The sequence below is a fragment of the Anas platyrhynchos genome, chromosome 6 (assembly GCF_047663525.1).
Source record: "Anas platyrhynchos isolate ZD024472 breed Pekin duck chromosome 6, IASCAAS_PekinDuck_T2T, whole genome shotgun sequence".
NCBI classification, from domain to species: domain Eukaryota; kingdom Metazoa; phylum Chordata; class Aves; order Anseriformes; family Anatidae; genus Anas; species Anas platyrhynchos.
Window position 1 is genome coordinate 3,349,276 of NC_092592.1, and position 8,118 is coordinate 3,357,393.

Here is an 8,118-nt window from a genome sequence, read left to right on the forward strand (position 1 = left end):
CACCCTTCTTTTAAAAAAAAAAAAAAAAAAAAAAAAGCCTTTGGGGTTACTTGCATCTCCAAAACTCAGTTAGTGAATATTCTGAGGCTTGTGACTTGCGCTTGTATGTGCACTTGAAAGGCTCGAATTTGGGGAGGCAATACACTGGAAGAAGGTGATGTAGAAGTAGAATTTTAACTGTCAGTTATATTGGGTCATCTGATAGCTTTTTATGGTACTCAGGGTAGATACAAGTACCTTCTTATGCTTAATTTGAGCACCTCTCCCTAGCAGGAAGTTGAATATCTCTGTCTAGAACTATTCCGACTTCAGAACAGCACTTTAAAACACGTTCCTGACACAAATCCTTTATCAGAAGTGTCCAAGCATTAGGAGAGATTTGGGCTCACTGAACTGTGATGCAGCAGTACTTTGAAAGAGAAGTTTAATCAAGTTTGAATGCTTGAACAAACACCATATTCTGTGGGATTGGTGTTGTTTTAGTGTGTACCTGAATGCTTTTCCATTGCAAGAAAAACTTCTTAACAATAATGGCGCAATAAACTATTTTATTAACCATAAAACTTGCGTGCCATTTCTAGAAATGCATCTTTTGCATTGAGAGTGGGAGATGAAAGGACTGCTCAGACTTGCAGCCATCTGAAAAGTATATATATATATATATATATATATTTTTTTTTTTTTTCTCTAAAAAGGGAAAAAAAAGTTAATATTTAACTTCCATATTTCATTTCCTCAGTATTATTTCCTTCAGTGACAGGATTGTATTTTGGAGGAAAAGACCTAGTTAAAGAAGTGCTAGTGGAGTAGAAATTGGGAAGTTCTGCAATTAAGAGCCTTTACCAGGCTCCTGGATAGCTATGAAAGCATATAAGAAAATCTAAATGGCTACTGTATGGCTTAGAAAAGATCCCATGAACTTGTTTTTTTGCTATTTTCAGAGAGAGTTGCATCTACCTTTTTATCAAATATCTTCATGAATACCAGAAAAAATCCAGGTATCCTTGCCATTAAAATGTCAAAAAAAAATTGCCTAAAATCAACTAATTAGAGCTTTAAATTATATTTAAAGATTGGGCTTTTCTTAACAAGCTAAAAGCACATTTACTAAGGCAAAGTAAGGCAAAGTTTTAAATCCTTGGTTTTGTTTGAGAGAAATATTCTGCAAGCCAGCCAACTGTGGAAGTTGTGTGAATTTTGTAATTAATATTTTGTGTACGTACATAAAGCTCCAAATGACCTATTTTTAAATAAAGGACAATGATAACACCCTGTAGGAGGGTCAGACAGATCATTTTGTCAGAAATCACATGTAAAACGAGGGCCAAATTCACTTTAATCGGACCCACCGAGAACAAGTTTCAAGTCAAAGCCTTCAACTCATTTACATCAACAGCCGAGACTTCTAGCAGTCTGACCTGGTAGCTGGGCCAGGTTAAAACAAACAAATGAAAAACTTTCATCTGTTGCTGTTCCAGTCTGTCAAATTACCAAGATAAAATCATTTTACTACTGTGTTCTGAGGTGTATTTTAGTTAGTGAATTACTTCCTAGCCCTCCTCTTAACTGCCTGGTTCCTGTCAGCAAAGTCAGGCCCACCAATTAGCGCAGGCTAATTCTGCTCCTTTTTATATGTGTGCCTCCTTTGTTATGCTGTACATTGTTCACTAGTTGGGATATCTACTGACAATTAGGGAATGAGGCAGACACAAAGACTAATTTGATCACCCGGAGACCTGCCTCCCAAGATCCCTGTGTAGGCAGTGGAGACACAGCAGTACCTCCAGGGCACTCCAGCTGAGGTTTCAGCTCGCCTTCGCCCTCTAGAGAAGCCTCCTTCTTTCCATTAACTACAGGGAAAGACTGGCATCCCCAGGCAAGAGATGGCCCCTCTCAACCACGCTCCCATTTTAATAAGGGAAGTCAGCGACAGAGTTTGACTTTTGAGTTTCAGGGCAAAGGCTGCTCGTCCGCCACGCTGGAAACGGGCCTGGTCCGGCTGCCTGATGGAGCTCATCCCAGCCCAGCTCCCGACCTGGCCCCATAGGCACCTTGTGCCTCCAAAATCAGCAATTCCCTTTGGGCACACTTCTATGTGCTCTCGGGACACTCCTGGCCTCACCAGGAGGACAGAATGAGGGAGGAATGGCAGTGGGGTGAACCTTTCACGTGAATTAAAGTCATTAAGTAAGGTTCTGTTTGTTAGGTTAATTGCGGTATTGATCCTCCAAGTCCCTCAATTTGGAGTAGTATATAACTGATACAATTTCAGTTCAATAATTTTTGTTGGTGAAAACATGCATTTTACCTGTATTCAGCTTAGTTTCTTTATGCCTTTTTCCCTAGCCAGTTCACACACTGTCAGTTGTAGACTGGACTGCCTGTAAGTGTTGGGTGTATGGCAGACATCATGGATGATAACCATTGAGACACAAATATTTTAATAGTTGAACATTCAAATTCAAATGTTGGTCAAAATAGTTTTGATACCACTGGAAAAATTGAGAGGGAATCTGGTTCTTGAAAATTTAATCTTTATGAAAACACTTAAAGATGAGATGTCTTTAATTTATGAAAACAAATTATATCAATTTGACTCTTTCAAAGTCAAATTTAAAATTTCCCATCAATATCAACATTCATCTGGCAATTTATTATTCTTTGCTATCTTCGTTTTTTGTAGAATCATTTTAAAGTTGTGAATAACATGCTGTGTGCAGTGTCTGTGTGCAGTGTCTCAGTGATAGTCCTATTATATGGTGAGATAAAATCACAGGCCTTCCTGGTTAATCCTGGATATGTTTCACTTAAAACAAACAAAAAACAAACAAACAAAACAAAAAAAAAAAAAAAAAAGCAAAAAAACAAAAAAACAAAAAAACAAAAAAACAAAAAAAAAAAAAAAACATTTTTTTGCTGTTAAACCTTACATTCTGTTAAGGAAAAATTCAGGTAAAATAAAGTGCAAGACTGAAAGGCTTATGGCAAATTTGTAATGAGGAAAATATTTCACAGAATCGCAGAATATCCTGAATTGGAAGGAACCCACAATGATCATCAAGTTTAACTCCTGGGTCCTTAAATGACCGCCCAGAAAATCAGACCACATGTCTGAGAGCACTGTCCAAATGCTTTTTGAACTCCAGCAGAGAGTGAGGACAGAGTGAGGTCAGCACTTAGCACAGATTCTGGAACTGTATGACGCTTTTTGTTGTAGAAACGTACTGGATGCTTGGACACTTGTACTGGATGCTTGGACGCTCGTACTGGATGCTTGGACACTCGTTAAGATTCAGCTTGAAATTGTGATTTCTGACTACAGCAAATCCTTTGGAATCATAAATAGCTGTGAAGTCCTGTTTACACAGCTGCCAGTTAAGGTTATCGTGTCTGTTTTGCTTCGTAGTTGCGAAATCTTGGGCAGAAGTGGTAAAATTGGGTGTTGCAAGACCACAGGCAAAGGCCGTTAAAAAACGTGCCCCAAAACGAAGACCAATGAAGAAGACAACACAGTCACCAAAGGTATTTGTTTTACTTCTTTTTAAGGTTTGGGGGTTTGCTTAACCTTGAAACAGCTTGTTGGCATTTAACTGCAGAAGCTGGAAGTTTGAGATTTTGGCAAGATGTTAAATGGGTATTGGTGTCTTTCTCACAGCGTGTAAATCTACTTGAATTTACTGAAATGTATTAATTCAAAACATCTTAAGAATGTATCTAAATAACTAATTGTGTTGGGTGGATGGAGTAAGTATTTGTCCCTTGTCTGTAGTTGAAGCTGTAGTGCTGTTTGAAAGAGGTTCTGTTCCGGTTTAACCACTTTACGTGGTGGTGAGGTTGGTCGTTGGATGATGGTGAAGGTCTTTCCCAACCTAAAGGATTCTATGCAGGTGGAAAGGAGTAAGACTGAAAGACTCTCAGGATAATCCCTGAGCGTTTCTGAAAGCTAAGAAAACTTGTCTCAGATGCTCATTGAGCGTAGTCACTCAAATCTTAAACGAATATATGAGCTGCATTTCACAACGAATCAGCCCTTTAAAGTAGCTGCAATTTAACCACTTCTGTATGCCCAGCAGTCTGTATTAGCTAAACACAACCAATAAATTTGTGGAATCTCTTGAGTGATTCTGGCTAGGTTTTAAATAAAAGGGATCTTTGTGTCCTAATTTTTATTTATTTATTTTTTTTTTTTTTTCCTTTTTTTCCTCCAGAAAGAAAAATAAAAGGTCATTTTAGCACAGGTCATGCAGAATCTCCTGCTACAGTAGTTGTAGGCAGAGCGCACTCTACCACTGGTAGAATAGCTGGACAGGTCCTTAAAGTGGTGAAAAATCCAATCTCGAAACAAAACTTGAATATGGATGAAAGCTTCACAGGTACGTTGTGAGATTTTTAAAACCTGTTACTGGTTCTGCCAACTGTGCACTTTTTTTTTTTTTTTTTTCCGAAACAAGTGCTCATTTTTCTGAATATAATTTATAGGGCTGGCTGAGATGTTTAAAACTCCAGAAAATACGAGTGGAAAAACATCACCTTCAAGCACTGTTCGTGACAGTGATCTTACACCACCGTGCACGACAATGGACACTTCTGAACTGCGTACTCCTGAAGAATCTGGTATGGTTGTTAATTGGAAAGAAATTATTAAAGTATACTTTGGGGTAGCTGTGTCTGCAACTCACTGATAGTGCATAGCCTAATGCTAGGCAGACTTAGTGTAGAGATAAAGCATCTTGCAACCATTGATTTTTTTTTTATCATGTATTGGAGGACATTTTCCAGTAGTTCCAGTTATTTTTTTTGGTAGGTGTTATTTTTTTATTCATTCAGTTTTATATCGAACTTCTAAATGCTGAAGTATTGTTTCAGGCAAACCTTGTGTTGAAGCATGGCAATCCTTTAATCAATTGTCAGGGGATACATCTAGATTCAATGACAAAATCTTACGGCAGGGAGTGGTTATGCTGTAGAATTTTGCAAAGATTCTACTTAAGAAAAATGTCAGATTAGGAAGATTTGTGTTAAGATGATCCTTAGCTTTTTTTTTTTCTGTCTTTTGCATATGACTTTGCATATCAGTCGTGTTCCTGAATAACTTAGAATTCTTTAAATTCTGTTTTACTAAGAATTTAGCAAAAGTGAGCATCTAGTGAATCACCAACCAAAATCAAGAATGAATTATCCAATATTCAGAGTAGTAATACTAATGATTTTTATCAGATTAAATAAAAAATCATCAAGGTTTTTTAGGCTTAATTTTTTTAACGTATGCTGTGCCTTGTAGGAGCTAATTGCCTTCTTGCTAATTACCAAACCAATTGCTGAAACACAGTTTTGGATTTAGCTTGTAGAAAGCTTTGGCTGATTGAATCCATTTTTTACTTAGTTATACAGCGATTGGAATGTTTGGATTTCCTGCTTAGTTTGTTTGCCAAATTAGATAAACCTACTGTTTATTTCAGGAGAGATGATGGTGTCACCATTAAATACTCCAGATTCTTCAGGAGAGATACTGGATTGTCATGACATCTCAGATTTGATGAGAGAGGAGGAATCTCCAAAGTCTATATTTGAAATAATGTACTCCAGAATTCCAGAAGGAATAGCTATGCTGGAAGAAGATCTTGATGTGGACAGCGTATCATTAAGTGCAGAGAAACAAGCCTCTCAGGTGAAATTGGAAAGTAAAAGGAAAACACCAGATGAGAAGTTGGAGTCAGTCAACGTTGGATCAGCCATCAAGCAGCCATTAAAAACCCCAGAGAAGAAGCCAGGACTTGTAGAGGTCCTGTCGGGCATCAAGCAGCTTATGAAGACTGCCAAGCAGAAGTCAGAGGAAAAAAAGGTAAAATATTTTCTTTAGCTTTTGGAAAGAGTTTATTTAAGCTTGGAGCCTGTGGTTGAAGTGAACTCTTAGGCCATCTAATAAGACATGTTTTATATCATTGTATTTTCATTAAAATATCTCATGCACAAGACCTGTGGCTGACAAAATACCTTCTGGAAGAGCACCTGATGTTTATTTGAAAACAGTGAAGTTGACAACCTGTGTTTTCCTTGGTAGCTTTGTCCAGGTGTGAATGGGTAAAAACCAGAAGATGCAGCTGAGTACAAATTTGAAGGAGCACTTTTTTTCTAGTCATTTGTTTCTGTTATGTTTAAAGCACCCTTAAATTACTTACAGACTACAATGGAGTTCTTTCTGTGCCTTCCTTTTCATAAGTGGGATATATGCATGTTTGGTTTTTTTTTGTACAGCTTCTTCATAGCTTGTAGATTAAATTCAAAACACTTTTTTTCTTTAAACATCCAAGAGCACTGAGCTTTTGCCAAAATTTGGTGTTACCACGTAGTCAGTTGATTGCTCTTCATGCCCATAAGGCTTTCATTCACTGCTTGCTGAATGGACACCAATTCTACTCTGTTTGCTTGTATTAGGATGTACTTTGTTTAGAGGAACCCTACCTAAATGGCTGCTGAGGCTGCTCTGGGTTACCATTTTGACCTTACAATTCGCACCTTCATCACTCTTGTCATTGGTGTATTTTATTAGCCTCGATTTTTGTTGACTCCCAGATCCATAGATTAAAATGAGTATTGCTGGTCTGTGTAGAACTACAATAAAACACTTCAAAACATTCAAATGATTTAGATTCAATAACCCTCTTTTTCTAATCTTACTAGACAATGTTCAGCCCGTTTACTGAATGCTTTTTAAAACTCTACTGTGTTGTCTTTCACTGTAAAAACTGCTACACTAGCTCAGATAACAAGTATTAAGTTCAATTTTGTGGTAGTACCAAATATATGATGCAGTTAGCAAACGAAGTTGGCTTCATTTTCTCATAAAGTATTTGGCAGGACTTTTTTCAACTGTTTCACTCCCAATTTTCTATTAGTTAACTATTTCTTGTCCTGTCAGACACACACAAAAGTATTGATTATTGCTTATTTCCTTAGGTCAGGTCAGAAAATGTTATGGATCCTAAGCAGGAAGATGCTGTAACTGCTTGTACTAATGGCAGTCGTGAGTATGGTAAGTACAAACGCTTTTATTTTAACTAGAGTAATAATGAATATGCAGGACTGTGTGTGTTGTTAGGAAGTTTCAACGTGTTGTAAAAATTCCAAATTATATAGTATGGAAGGAGCAAATATCTCAGGGAATTTGAGCAGTAATCTGTAACACAAACCAGTGTTGGCATTCTATTGGTGTTTAAAAAATGGTGTAGTAGTTTGATGTAATAACGGTGGCATCTCCAAACATACCAGTGTAAAAAACAAACAAACAAAAAATCACCTGTTGCTAAGGTATCCACTTAAAATCACCTTTATTTGCAAAGACTTTCAAAATATATCTTAAAGCTTGAGTGCTACCTGTCAAATAAAACAAATAACTCTGTGTACTAAACTGGGTTTTATTCTAGGAGTCTGTTTAAATCCCTGTTACTTTTTAAAATTAAATAAATTCATTTGAGCAAGACCACTTTACTGGGAAAATGAAAACTCAAGAGATACTTTGATCGGGCATAGTAATGTGTAACTTTTGATTGTGCTCTTTTCTATATGACAAACTTTGTAGGGGGGAATAAAACTGTTTTAGAAGACAAAGGAAATACTTCACAAGATAAAGATTCTCAACAAAAGTTGTCAACTAGCAAAGACCACTCTACCCAGAGACTAACAAGGGGCAGACCAAGGAAGACTGTACATCCACCTTCAACAAAGCAGTGTGAAAAGGATTTAAATTCAAAAGAATTGCAAGGTCTGGAGAAAAAGAGCATCCAAGAAGAGATGGGAGAGATCAGTACTTCAACTTCAGTAGCTAAAAATACAGGAAGAGGAAGGAGAACAAATCTTTGCATGGAAAAAGAAATTGTTTCAAAGCATCCTGTTGAGAAAACAGTTGAAACCGTTTCACTTGTGGAAACGCAGGTTGATACTCGAAGACCAAGAAGAGGTAAAACTAAGGAACCTAAGGAGTTAAAACATCCTAGTGAGGATCTTGAGTCTTCTGAAAAAGATTCTTCAGTGCTACAAAAAGATCCTGCAAATAGGAAACAGGCTTTGCAGGAGTATGATATCAGTAGCACATCTGTAACTGAAGATGATCAAAGCAGA